This window comes from Phyllobates terribilis, unplaced genomic scaffold (genome assembly GCF_046119375.1).
Source record: "Phyllobates terribilis strain yellow unplaced genomic scaffold, ASM4611937v1 Scaffold_134__1_contigs__length_4944459, whole genome shotgun sequence".
In the NCBI taxonomy this organism is placed as follows: domain Eukaryota; kingdom Metazoa; phylum Chordata; class Amphibia; order Anura; family Dendrobatidae; genus Phyllobates; species Phyllobates terribilis.
This window is the reverse complement of record NW_027362894.1, coordinates 1,622,943-1,636,794: the sequence shown is the minus strand read 5'-3', so window position 1 is coordinate 1,636,794 and position 13,852 is coordinate 1,622,943. Positions and strand designations below refer to the sequence as shown.

Genomic DNA, 13,852 nt, shown 5'->3' with positions numbered 1-13,852 from the left:
CTGTTGCTTATGGCGGTCTCTGTGAGCTTCTCAGCGACATTCAGCCAGCCAGGTATCCTGCCTGCAGTAGATGGAATGTGGCAATGGAACGCTGGCTGCGCGTGTCATAATAGGCTCTGAGCCTTTATATACCTGTGCACAGCAGCAGCCACCTTCAGTCTGCTGCTGGACAGCCAGCAGCAGCAGCAGCAGGAGAGGTATATAATCAGGAGCCCTCCTGCTAAGGGTAGACAGCTGCTCGTTCCACCCCACCCCCCGCCTTAATTGGTTCTCCTCCCTTCCAACGGTGTTGAGGCGGGTGGGAACAGCAGGGGGTGAAGGTGCTGTGTTTAAAGAGGTGGAGTTATGCAGATCTAAAACGCGTGGATTGCAGCAGCAGCAAGCCGAAAAGTGCAGGCATGTAAGGGATCTAGAGGTTGACAACATGTCTTCTTAACGGGAGTCCAGGAGCTCATCTCCACAAATGGACTTTTTAGGATCCTTGGGTGGCTCCGTAGTTTGAAACCAATTCTGGTTATCGCTTCTCGGCCTTTTGGCTAAGATCAAGTGTAGTATCTGTTCTTATCAGTTTAATATCTGATACGTCCCCTATCTGGGGACCATATATTAAATGGATTTTTAGAACAGGGAGATGGAAAAAGAGCTTGCTCTGTCCACTCCACGCATTGACCTGGTATTGCAGTATCTCCAGGACCGGTGCACCCCTTCTTTAATGCAGTTTCTAAAATCAGAAAGAATTGAATTCAATGTTTTTTGTTCATTTTGCTTGTTTGTCGGATTTTGGGATGGACTCTTTGGCTCTGCTTTTCTTCTCCTCATTGGATTTTTCATGTTCAAAGTTGCAGAAGCCAGATTACAAGCTCATTTTGGTTCAACTTCAGCAACTGTGCATTGCATTGCCATGTAATGTGATGCAATGCTATCTTTCTAGCTCTCCCTTTTTACTTCCTTTTGGATAAACAGACATATTAGGCAAGCATTTTGGAGCTTTCACCTAAATAACTACAGGTGGTGAGATAAGCTGCACAATATAATTGACCTTTCAGTATATTGTTGCACACACACCATCTATTTAGCAAATGCCCTTGTTATCAACAGCAGCCTTTTAAACTCACCTGAGCTAACAGGTATGTGCGCTGGTTACTCTGCTGCGCTTAAAATTTCTTTTTTGGTTTGCTACAATGCCTTTTCTGAAACGTTGTCTCCTTCTGCTGGAACACTGACTTCTTTCATTTAATGCCTGCAGACTATAAAAGAGAACCCAACCCAAAAAGTTTGGTTGATTAGTCTGTGGCATTCTGTTAAACTGTTGCTTATGGCGGTCTCTGTGAGCTTCTCAGCGACATTCAGCCAGCCAGGTATCCTGCCTGCAGTAGATGGAATGTGGCAATGGAACGCTGGCTGCGCGTGTCATAATAGGCTCTGAGCCTTTATATACCTGTGCACAGCAGCAGCCACCTTCAGTCTGCTGCTGGACAGCCAGCAGCAGCAGCAGCAGGAGAGGTATGTAATCAGGAGCCCTCCTGCTAAGGGTAGACAGCTGCTCGTTCCACCCCACCCCCCGCCTTAATTGGTTCTCCTCCCTTCCAACGGTGTTGAGGCGGGTGGGAACAGCAGGGGGTGAAGGTGCTGTGTTTAAAGAGGTGGAGTTATGCAGATCTAAAACGCGTGGATTGCAGCAGCAGCAAGCCGAAAAGTGCAGGCATGTAAGGGATCTAGAGGTTGACAACATGTCTTCTTAACGGGAGTCCAGGAGCTCATCTCCACAAATGGACTTTTTAGGATCCTTGGGTGGCTCCGTAGTTTGAAACCAATTCTGGTTATCGCTTCTCGGCCTTTTGGCTAAGATCAAGTGTAGTATCTGTTCTTATCAGTTTAATATCTGATACGTCCCCTATCTGGGGACCATATATTAAATGGATTTTTAGAACAGGGAGATGGAAAAAGAGCTTGCTCTGTCCACTCCACGCATTGACCTGGTATTGCAGTATCTCCAGGACCGGTGCACCCCTTCTTTAATGCAGTTTCTAAAATCAGAAAGAATTGAATTCAATGTTTTTTGTTCATTTTGCTTGTTTGTCGGATTTTGGGATGGACTCTTTGGCTCTGCTTTTCTTCTCCTCATTGGATTTTTCATGTTCAAAGTTGCAGAAGCCAGATTACAAGCTCATTTTGGTTCAACTTCAGCAACTGTGCATTGCATTGCCATGTAATGTGATGCAATGCTATCTTTCTAGCTCTCCCTTTTTACTTCCTTTTGGATAAACAGACATATTAGGCAAGCATTTTGGAGCTTTCACCTAAATAACTACAGGTGGTGAGATAAGCTGCACAATATAATTGACCTTTCAGTATATTGTTGCACACACACCATCTATTTAGCAAATGCCCTTGTTATCAACAGCAGCCTTTTAAACTCACCTGAGCTAACAGGTATGTGCGCTGGTTACTCTGCTGCGCTTAAAATTTCTTTTTTGGTTTGCTACAATGCCTTTTCTGAAACGTTGTCTCCTTCTGCTGGAACACTGACTTCTTTCATTTAATGCCTGCAGACTATAAAAGAGAACCCAACCCAAAAAGTTTGGTTGATTAGTCTGTGGCATTCTGTTAAACTGTTGCTTATGGCGGTCTCTGTGAGCTTCTCAGCGACATTCAGCCAGCCAGGTATCCTGCCTGCAGTAGATGGAATGTGGCAATGGAACGCTGGCTGCGCGTGTCATAATAGGCTCTGAGCCTTTATATACCTGTGCACAGCAGCAGCCACCTTCAGTCTGCTGCTGGACAGCCAGCAGCAGCAGCAGCAGGAGAGGTATGTAATCAGGAGCCCTCCTGCTAAGGGTAGACAGCTGCTCGTTCCACCCCACCCCCCGCCTTAATTGGTTCTCCTCCCTTCCAACGGTGTTGAGGCGGGTGGGAACAGCAGGGGGTGAAGGTGCTGTGTTTAAAGAGGTGGAGTTATGCAGATCTAAAACGCGTGGATTGCAGCAGCAGCAAGCCGAAAAGTGCAGGCATGTAAGGGATCTAGAGGTTGACAACATGTCTTCTTAACGGGAGTCCAGGAGCTCATCTCCACAAATGGACTTTTTAGGATCCTTGGGTGGCTCCGTAGTTTGAAACCAATTCTGGTTATCGCTTCTCGGCCTTTTGGCTAAGATCAAGTGTAGTATCTGTTCTTATCAGTTTAATATCTGATACGTCCCCTATCTGGGGACCATATATTAAATGGATTTTTAGAACAGGGAGATGGAAAAAGAGCTTGCTCTGTCCACTCCACGCATTGACCTGGTATTGCAGTATCTCCAGGACCGGTGCACCCCTTCTTTAATGCAGTTTCTAAAATCAGAAAGAATTGAATTCAATGTTTTTTGTTCATTTTGCTTGTTTGTCGGATTTTGGGATGGACTCTTTGGCTCTGCTTTTCTTCTCCTCATTGGATTTTTCATGTTCAAAGTTGCAGAAGCCAGATTACAAGCTCATTTTGGTTCAACTTCAGCAACTGTGCATTGCATTGCCATGTAATGTGATGCAATGCTATCTTTCTAGCTCTCCCTTTTTACTTCCTTTTGGATAAACAGACATATTAGGCAAGCATTTTGGAGCTTTCACCTAAATAACTACAGGTGGTGAGATAAGCTGCACAATATAATTGACCTTTCAGTATATTGTTGCACACACACCATCTATTTAGCAAATGCCCTTGTTATCAACAGCAGCCTTTTAAACTCACCTGAGCTAACAGGTATGTGCGCTGGTTACTCTGCTGCGCTTAAAATTTCTTTTTTGGTTTGCTACAATGCCTTTTCTGAAACGTTGTCTCCTTCTGCTGGAACACTGACTTCTTTCATTTAATGCCTGCAGACTATAAAAGAGAACCCAACCCAAAAAGTTTGGTTGATTAGTCTGTGGCATTCTGTTAAACTGTTGCTTATGGCGGTCTCTGTGAGCTTCTCAGCGACATTCAGCCAGCCAGGTATCCTGCCTGCAGTAGATGGAATGTGGCAATGGAACGCTGGCTGCGCGTGTCATAATAGGCTCTGAGCCTTTATATACCTGTGCACAGCAGCAGCCACCTTCAGTCTGCTGCTGGACAGCCAGCAGCAGCAGCAGCAGGAGAGGTATGTAATCAGGAGCCCTCCTGCTAAGGGTAGACAGCTGCTCGTTCCACCCCACCCCCCGCCTTAATTGGTTCTCCTCCCTTCCAACGGTGTTGAGGCGGGTGGGAACAGCAGGGGGTGAAGGTGCTGTGTTTAAAGAGGTGGAGTTATGCAGATCTAAAACGCGTGGATTGCAGCAGCAGCAAGCCGAAAAGTGCAGGCATGTAAGGGATCTAGAGGTTGACAACATGTCTTCTTAACGGGAGTCCAGGAGCTCATCTCCACAAATGGACTTTTTAGGATCCTTGGGTGGCTCCGTAGTTTGAAACCAATTCTGGTTATCGCTTCTCGGCCTTTTGGCTAAGATCAAGTGTAGTATCTGTTCTTATCAGTTTAATATCTGATACGTCCCCTATCTGGGGACCATATATTAAATGGATTTTTAGAACAGGGAGATGGAAAAAGAGCTTGCTCTGTCCACTCCACGCATTGACCTGGTATTGCAGTATCTCCAGGACCGGTGCACCCCTTCTTTAATGCAGTTTCTAAAATCAGAAAGAATTGAATTCAATGTTTTTTGTTCATTTTGCTTGTTTGTCGGATTTTGGGATGGACTCTTTGGCTCTGCTTTTCTTCTCCTCATTGGATTTTTCATGTTCAAAGTTGCAGAAGCCAGATTACAAGCTCATTTTGGTTCAACTTCAGCAACTGTGCATTGCATTGCCATGTAATGTGATGCAATGCTATCTTTCTAGCTCTCCCTTTTTACTTCCTTTTGGATAAACAGACATATTAGGCAAGCATTTTGGAGCTTTCACCTAAATAACTACAGGTGGTGAGATAAGCTGCACAATATAATTGACCTTTCAGTATATTGTTGCACACACACCATCTATTTAGCAAATGCCCTTGTTATCAACAGCAGCCTTTTAAACTCACCTGAGCTAACAGGTATGTGCGCTGGTTACTCTGCTGCGCTTAAAATTTCTTTTTTGGTTTGCTACAATGCCTTTTCTGAAACGTTGTCTCCTTCTGCTGGAACACTGACTTCTTTCATTTAATGCCTGCAGACTATAAAAGAGAACCCAACCCAAAAAGTTTGGTTGATTAGTCTGTGGCATTCTGTTAAACTGTTGCTTATGGCGGTCTCTGTGAGCTTCTCAGCGACATTCAGCCAGCCAGGTATCCTGCCTGCAGTAGATGGAATGTGGCAATGGAACGCTGGCTGCGCGTGTCATAATAGGCTCTGAGCCTTTATATACCTGTGCACAGCAGCAGCCACCTTCAGTCTGCTGCTGGACAGCCAGCAGCAGCAGCAGCAGGAGAGGTATGTAATCAGGAGCCCTCCTGCTAAGGGTAGACAGCTGCTCGTTCCACCCCACCCCCCGCCTTAATTGGTTCTCCTCCCTTCCAACGGTGTTGAGGCGGGTGGGAACAGCAGGGGGTGAAGGTGCTGTGTTTAAAGAGGTGGAGTTATGCAGATCTAAAACGCGTGGATTGCAGCAGCAGCAAGCCGAAAAGTGCAGGCATGTAAGGGATCTAGAGGTTGACAACATGTCTTCTTAACGGGAGTCCAGGAGCTCATCTCCACAAATGGACTTTTTAGGATCCTTGGGTGGCTCCGTAGTTTGAAACCAATTCTGGTTATCGCTTCTCGGCCTTTTGGCACGATCTATCAGGTTTACCTGTGTGGTCTTGCCTGTGAGGTGCTCTTGGTACCCTTTCTCTCGGCCTGGGGGGATCGTTCCTCTTCGGAGGGACTTAACCCCCCTGCTGCTATTGGGAGGAAGGATTAGTCCGGGAGCAACGGGAAGGGATCCCATGAAGGCTTGCGCCTTTCAGAGAGAAGAGTCGGTACGTTCCTGAGTGAAGGATGCCGGCAACGCTCACATATTCATCGGGTGATGCCCGGATGCGGAACACCGTGAGGATTGAAGTTGGAGCAGGATCGAGGACGGAGAAGAACTTGGACTACATCTGCCATAGGATTCTGCTTGGAGTTCTGGAGTTTCGGCGGGAAGACATATTCTGCTTCCAGGACAATGAGTACAAGGGGACTTACACCATCACCTTCAAGAGCCAGGGATGCTGTCACCAACTCGTACAAAAGGTAAATGAGAAAAACTACTTAGATGAATTGGATGGACTAACCTTTTGTCTCTTGTATGCCTATGACGAGATCCCTATGGTGGTGCATTTCCCGAACCCCTTTGTGGAGGCTGCAGACATCTCGACCTACCTTATCCGTTATTGTGATGATCTGAGATACCTGGGCACTGTGAAGAACGCGGTAGGCTTCTGGTGCGGCAAGAGGAGGTACATGGCCCGTCTAAAGAGGGACCCAAGCGGAGTGGGAGGAATGCTACACCCTCCCTCAACATTTGTGATCGGTAAGAGCAGAGGCTACTTATTTTACCCTGGAATGCCGGTATGTTGCAGGAACTGTGGACAAATGGGTCATACCCAAACGTCCTGCACGGGCAGGAAAGTAGACCGCTGCAATAATTGCAGCTGTTACGGACATTTAATGAAGGACTGTCCCGCTGGGAGGAAATGCAATCTTTGTGGTGAGGCGGGGCACATGTTCCGAGGATGCCCCAACAGGACCAGGACTTACGCAGAAGCTGCATCTTCTGCAGCTGAGCCGATGCGCCCGCCGGTCTTCACTGGCGGGCCGGCGTCGGAGGGCGGTTCGAAGGGCGAGAAGGCTGGGATGGAGCAGGGAGCCGGAGGCCCCACTGGGGCGGCCCCTGCATCGAAGTCCCTTAACGATGGGCGGACCTCGCATGGACCGGAGCGGAGGGGTCCTCCTTCTGGGAGGGTATCCTCCGTGTCGATGGTTCCCGATACCGATCCTGTTGAGCTGGAGGGTGGTGCCCCTGTGCGGTTGGCTACAGGGGACCACGCAGCGATGGCCTCAGGATCTTCCAGGGCGATTAGCCAGCCAGATGAGGGGGCTTTGCTTCTAGGTGACGAACATCAGGGAATCTGTGTTGGTGATCTTATCCTGATGGACCAGTCTCTCCCCCTGGAGGAGGTGGAGGAAGAGGAGGACTGCACCAGTGACCTAGTGGAGTCTGCCCCGAAAAAAGACGGAATGTCGAAGCCCCAGCGTCTCCTGGAATGTGGCTGGGAACCGTGACCTACGAGGGGGCAACCGCCGGCTCACAGAATATCGAGTCATTTGGGTCCTCTAGCCCGGATGTCCTGGAGCAATTTGGCATACAGGGCTTTGAGTCAGGTGTCCTCATGGAAGATCCACCACCCTGACCTATGAATGCCCACATTAAGACTTGTCTCACTGAATGTGAGGTCATTAAAGAGCCCAGTTCGTAGGGCTGCTCTATTTAAGTACTTAGAAACCACTGACTTTGACATATGTTTATTACAGGAATGCGGGATACAACATGCACTAAATTATAATGACATCAAGACAGATTGGAGACTGGGGCCCTCCATCTGGTCTGGCTCCAATGACAACAAGTCAGCGGGGGTGGGCTTCCTCTGTCGTGGGAGAAATATTGCTATAAATACTGTCACAGAAATAGTACCAGGCAGAGTGGTTTTAGTGCATTTTAAATTTAATGGTTTTACCCTACGTGTAATGAATGTTTATGCTTCCCCTGATAAGCAAGAGAGAATTAATTTATTTGGGATATTGCCATTGTACTGTACTGGGTCATCTCCCCTGATCGTAGGGGGTGATTTTAATTGTCTTTGTGCTAGTGAACAACGAGCGGGGGGTGACCCTTTACGCAAATTGGATAAGTCATGTCATCTATTGAAAGATTTTATAACTGATTTTAAATTATGCGATGCGTGGAGGTCACTCCTGCCGACGGACCCTGGTTATACGTGGTCCGGAAGAGGGGTGTCCTCCAGGATCGATTTTATTTTCCTATCAGATGATTTTAACCCTGTAAAATGTGTTTTAACATCAAATATATTTTCTGACCATAAGGGCTTGGAGGTGCACCTAGAATACCGGGATGAACAGAGGGTCAACAGGGGCCTCTGGCGTCTAAGTACTTACCTGCTGGAGGACCCTCTGATTCGACAAGACTTTGGTAAAGCCTATCAAGCCTGGCGGCGACAAAAACCTTCTGATGCCCCTATGGTAACCTGGTGGGAAAATTTGAAAAAAAAAGTCAGAATGTTTTTTATAAAAGCAGGGAGACGTAAAGCTAGAGAGAAAAAAAGATGTTTTAGTGATCTTAACACCAAACTACAAACACTTTTTAAATACAAAGAGCTAGGGGTGGAGGTGGGAGATGATATTGCTGGCCTAAAAACTGAAATTCAGAACTGCATAGACACAAAGGGGAAAGAGATTATTTTTAACTCTAGAGTGCAGCACTTGGAGGAGGGGGAGAAGTGCTCTCGCTTCTTCTTCAAAAAAGTCATGGATAAAAGAGAAGTGATCACAAATCTAGAGGGTGAAACATCTATGCAGGGAATGTTGAATGCTACTTTTAACTTTTATAAGCATCTTTTTAGTAAAAAGTGTATAGATGAGTCCTTTTTATCTGATGCTCTTAATGATCTCGATTTTAAGTTAAATTTTACAGACCAGGAGTTTTTAGAACGCGATATTGTTTTAGAGGAATTATTTTATGTTTTTAAAAGTTTCTCTAAGGGTAAAGCACCTGGGTGTGATGGACTACCTGTAGAGTTTTATCTTACTTTTCGGGACATTTTAAAAGAGGACCTTTTTATGCTTTTTAAAGAAGTTTTTATTTGTGAACAGTTGCCATTTTCGTGGAGGAGAGGAGTGGTGTCTTTGATATATAAAAAAGGTGACCGCAGTACTCTAGCGAATTGGAGACCCATAACTCTCCTAAACGTCGATTACAAGGTACTTGCTAAGGTGGTTGCAAACCGGCTCAGGAATGTCATTGCCAAACTAATCCAGCCTGAGCAGGTTTGTAGTGTACCAGGCAGAAGTATTTCAGAGGTTTTAAACGTATTAAGGGATGTAATTTGGTATTCCAGAGACCGGGGTCAAAATGTAGCTCTTTTAGCCCTAGATTTTGAAAAAGCTTTCGATAGAGTCTCTCATAGATTTCTTTTTAGAGTTTTAAAAAGAATGGGTATCCCTAATATGCTTTTAAATTGTATTAAGATTTTATATAAAAATTGTTTTAGTCAAATTTCTCTTAATGGCTTTTTAACAGATGGAGTTCCCCTTGAGTCCGGAGTGAAGCAGGGATGCCCCTTGTCGCCCATCCTGTTCATCTGCGCCATGGAGCCCCTGCTGAGCGCAATAAGAAAAGACAAAGTGATTAGAGGGGTTCCTGTTCCTGGCGGAGGTGGCAGTGATGTGAGAGTCTTTGGCTACATGGATGACGTGACGGTTGTGTGCGTGGACCCTGCTTCCCTCCGGAGGGCGGTGTTGCGCATTGATTTTTTTTCCCAGGCATCCGGTTTTAAACTTAATTTAAATAAATCTGAATGTCTGACTTTGGGATCCTGGGACACCGCCCAACTCCCGCAGCTCACTATAAAACGAGACAATGTAAAAATTCTTGGAGTTGTTTTTAACGAGGAGAATGTGGGAACTCAAAGCTGGGAGAATGTCATAGAAAAAATGTCAAAGAAAATATCATTTTGGGGTTTGAGGTCCCTAACAATGGAGGGGAAAATTTTAATTATAAAATCAGTGTTGTTACCCCTCATACTGTATATAGCTATGGTGTACCCACCCTCTGATGTTTTAATTAAAAAAATGACTAGGATGATCTTTATGTTTTTATGGAACTCCAAAATGGAAAAATTAAGGCGAGAAATAATGAGGAAGAATAAAATGAAAGGCGGAAGGGATGTCCCCGATTTACATATTTATTTGCATTTAAATTATTTCTGCTTTTGTTTCAAACATTTTAATGGTAATAGTGCGCTAAGTTATTTTTTAAAATATACTTGTGGGATGATTTTTAAAAGATGGTTTAAGTTGTCGTTGAATTCCCCTGTTTTACTATGCCCCCCCAAACACCAAGCAATCTTAGAAAAGACTGTTCGATTTTATAGCCTTGGTGATTTTAATATGGACATTTTTAAAGACCGCAAGAAGCTTTTATCTTTTCTGAGGAGGAATGAAGATGTGACCCCCATAGTAAATTTCTCAGAAGAGAGATCGAAGCAAGTTTGGAAGAATGTCTTCGGGAAATTCTTAGCAAATGGACATAAGGACATCGCATGGATGGTGGTCCACCAGTGCCTCCCCACCAGAGAGTTTCAACACAGGAGAGGCCTGGTGGCCAGAGCCAAATGCCCCAGAGACTCATGTATTAATGACGAAACCACCTTGCACCTTATGTGGAATTGCCCATTTGCACAGGAACTTTGGCACAAAGTTGGGATTCTTTTAAAATGGACTTGCGGTTTAAGAGATTTTAACCATGAATATGTTTTATATGGCCTTTTTAAATGTCCGACCCCTCAACAGTATTGTATATGTTGGTGTATGATTAACTGTTTTAAAGACGCCCTTTGGAAGGCACGCAATATTTTACTTTTTAAACGTGATGCTATTTCTGTGAAGGATTGTCTTAAAATTGCTTTTAGCCAGATGTATATTTATTACTTGAGGGATGTCAAATGTATTGGGAGGAGGGATGCTAATCGTATATGGGGTTTTTATGGGTGGAATTCTGTGTTTTAATAATGTACTGTTTGTGTTGTTGTTTTTGATTGTAAACCATCTTTTACGCACTTAATAAATTATGTTGAAACCTGATCTGTTCTTATCAGTTTAATATCTGATACGTCCCCTATCTGGGGACCATATATTAAATGGATTTTTAGAACAGGGAGATGGAAAAAGAGCTTGCTCTGTCCACTCCACGCATTGACCTGGTATTGCAGTATCTCCAGGACCGGTGCACCCCTTCTTTAATGCAGTTTCTAAAATCAGAAAGAATTGAATTCAATGTTTTTTGTTCATTTTGCTTGTTTGTCGGATTTTGGGATGGACTCTTTGGCTTTGCTTTTCTTCTCCTCATTGGATTTTTCATGTTCAAAGTTGCAGAAGCCAGATTACAAGCTCATTTTGGTTCAACTTCAGCAACTGTGCATTGCATTGCCATGTAATGTGATGCAATGCTATCTTTCTAGCTCTCCCTTTTTACTTCCTTTTGGATAAACAGACATATTAGGCAAGCATTTTGGAGCTTTCACCTAAATAACTACAGGTGGTGAGATAAGCTGCACAATATAATTGACCTTTCAGTATATTGTTGCACACACACCATCTATTTAGCAAATGCCCTTGTTATCAACAGCAGCCTTTTAAACTCACCTGAGCTAACAGGTATGTGCGCTGGTTACTCTGCTGCGCTTAAAATTTCTTTTTTGGTTTGCTACAATGCCTTTTCTGAAACGTTGTCTCCTTCTGCTGGAACACTGACTTCTTTCATTTAAAGCCTGCAGACTATAAAAGAGAACCCAACCCAAAAAGTTTGGTTGATTAGTCTGTGGCATTCTGTTAAACTGTTGCTTATGGCGGTCTCTGTGAGCTTCTCAGCGACATTCAGCCAGCCAGGTATCCTGCCTGCAGTAGATGGAATGTGGCAATGGAACGCTGGCTGCGCGTGTCATAATAGGCTCTGAGCCTTTATATACCTGTGCACAGCAGCAGCCACCTTCAGTCTGCTGCTGGACAGCCAGCAGCAGCAGCAGCAGGAGAGGTATGTAATCAGGAGCCCTCCTGCTAAGGGTAGACAGCTGCTCGTTCCACCCCACCCCCCGCCTTAATTGGTTCTCCTCCCTTCCAACGGTGTTGAGGCGGGTGGGAACAGCAGGGGGTGAAGGTGCTGTGTTTAAAGAGGTGGAGTTATGCAGATCTAAAACGCGTGGATTGCAGCAGCAGCAAGCCGAAAAGTGCAGGCATGTAAGGGATCTAGAGGTTGACAACATGTCTTCTTAACGGGAGTCCAGGAGCTCATCTCCACAAATGGACTTTTCAGGATCCTTGGGTGGCTCCGTAGTTTGAAACCAATTCTGGTTATCGCTTCTCGGCCTTTTGGCACGATCTATCAGGTTTACCTGTGTGGTCTTGCCTGTGAGGTGCTCTTGGTACCCTTTCTCTCGGCCTGGGGGGATCGTTCCTTTTCGGAGGGACTTAACCCCCCTGCTGCTATTGGGAGGAAGGATTAGTCCGGGAGCAACGGGAAGGGATCCCATGAAGGCTTGCGCCTTTCAGAGAGAAGAGTCGGTACGTTCCTGAGTGAAGGATGCCGGCAACGCTCACATATTCATCGGGTGATGCCCGGATGCGGAACACCGTGAGGATTGAAGTTGGAGCAGGATCGAGGACGGAGAAGAATTTGGATTACATCTGCCATAGGATTCTGCTTGGAGTTCTGGAGTTTCGGCGGGAAGACATATTCTGCTTCCAGGACAATGAGTACAAGGGGACTTACACCATCACCTTCAAGAGCCAGGGATGCTGTCACCAACTCGTACAAAAGGTAAATGAGAAAAACTACTTGGATGAATTGGATGGACTAACCTTTTGTCTCTTGTATGCCTATGACGAGATCCCTATCGTGGTGCATTTCCCGAACCCCTTTGTGGAAGCTGCAGACATCTCGACCTACCTTATCCGTTATTGTGATGATTTGAGATACCTGGGCACTGTGAAGAACGCTGTAGGCTTCTGGTGCGGCAAGAGGAGGTACATGGCCCGTCTAAAGAGGGACCCAAGCGGAGTGGGAGGAATGCTACACCCTCCCTCAACATTTGTGATCGGTAAGAGCAGAGGCTACTTATTTTACCCTGGAATGCCGGTATGTTGCAGGAACTGTGGACAAATGGGTCATACCCAAACGTCCTGCACGGGCAGGAAAGTAGACCGCTGCAATAATTGCAGCTGTTACGGACATTTAATGAAGGACTGTCCCGCTGGGAGGAAATGCAATCTTTGTGGTGAGGCGGGGCACATGTTCCGAGGATGCCCCAACAGGACCAGGACCAGGACCTACGCAGAAGCTGCATCTTCTGCAGCTGAGCCGATGCGCCCGCCGGTCTTCACTGGCGGGCCGGCGTCGGAGGGCGGTTCGAAGGGCGAGAAGGCTGGGATGGAGCAGGGAGCCGGAGGCCCCTCTGGGGCGGCACCTGCATCGAAGTCCCTTAACGATGGGCGTTCCTCGCATGGACCGGAGCGGAGGTGTCCTCCTTCTGGGAGGGTACCCTCCGTGTCGATGGTTCCCGATACCGATCCTGTTGGGCTGGAGGGTGGTGCCCCTGTGCGGTTGGCTACAGGGGACCACGCAGCGATGGCCTCAGGATCTTCCAGGGCGATTAGCCAGCCAGATGAGGGGGCTTTGCTTCTAGGTGGCGAACATCAGGGAATCGGTGTTGGTGATCTTATCCTGATGGACCAGTCTCTCCCCCTGGAGGAGGTGGAGGAAGAGGAGGACTGCACCAGTGACCTAGTGGAGTCTGCCCCGAAAAAGAGACGGAATGTCGAAGCCCCAGCGTCTCCTGGAATGTGGCTGGGAACCGTGACCTACGAGGGGGCAACCGCCGGCTCACAGAATATCGAGTCGTTTGGGTCCTCTAGCCCGGATGTCCTGGAGCAATTTGACATACAGGGCTTTGAGTCAGGTGTCCTCATGGAAGATCCACCACCCTGACCTATGAATGCCGACATTAAGACTTGTCTCACTGAATGTGAGGTCATTAAAGAGCCCAGTTCGTAGGGCTGCTCTATTTAAGTACTTAGAAACCACTGACTTTGACATATGTTTATTACAGGA

The 13,852-nt window shown here is 46.3% G+C and overlaps 5 non-coding genes across 5 annotated transcripts; all 5 read left to right on the top strand.

The window, feature by feature from the left end:
* The first annotated feature begins 516 nt into the window (after window positions 1-516).
* Window positions 517-707, top strand: LOC141204651 (U2 spliceosomal RNA). Its single transcript, XR_012275508.1, has one exon. It is a non-coding gene; the product is annotated as a U2 spliceosomal RNA (small nuclear RNA).
* Window positions 708-1,822: 1,115 nt separating this feature from the next.
* On the top strand, window positions 1,823-2,013 carry LOC141204650 (U2 spliceosomal RNA). Its single transcript, XR_012275507.1, has one exon. It is a non-coding gene; the product is annotated as a U2 spliceosomal RNA (small nuclear RNA).
* A 1,115-nt stretch (window positions 2,014-3,128) lies between these two features.
* LOC141204649 (U2 spliceosomal RNA) lies at window positions 3,129-3,319 on the top strand. Its single transcript, XR_012275506.1, has one exon. It is a non-coding gene; the product is annotated as a U2 spliceosomal RNA (small nuclear RNA).
* Window positions 3,320-4,434: 1,115 nt separating this feature from the next.
* On the top strand, window positions 4,435-4,625 carry LOC141204648 (U2 spliceosomal RNA). Its single transcript, XR_012275505.1, has one exon. It is a non-coding gene; the product is annotated as a U2 spliceosomal RNA (small nuclear RNA).
* Window positions 4,626-10,793: 6,168 nt separating this feature from the next.
* LOC141204294 (U2 spliceosomal RNA) lies at window positions 10,794-10,983 on the top strand. The gene has a single exon (XR_012275248.1). It is a non-coding gene; the product is annotated as a U2 spliceosomal RNA (small nuclear RNA).
* The last annotated feature ends 2,869 nt before the right edge of the window (window positions 10,984-13,852 follow it).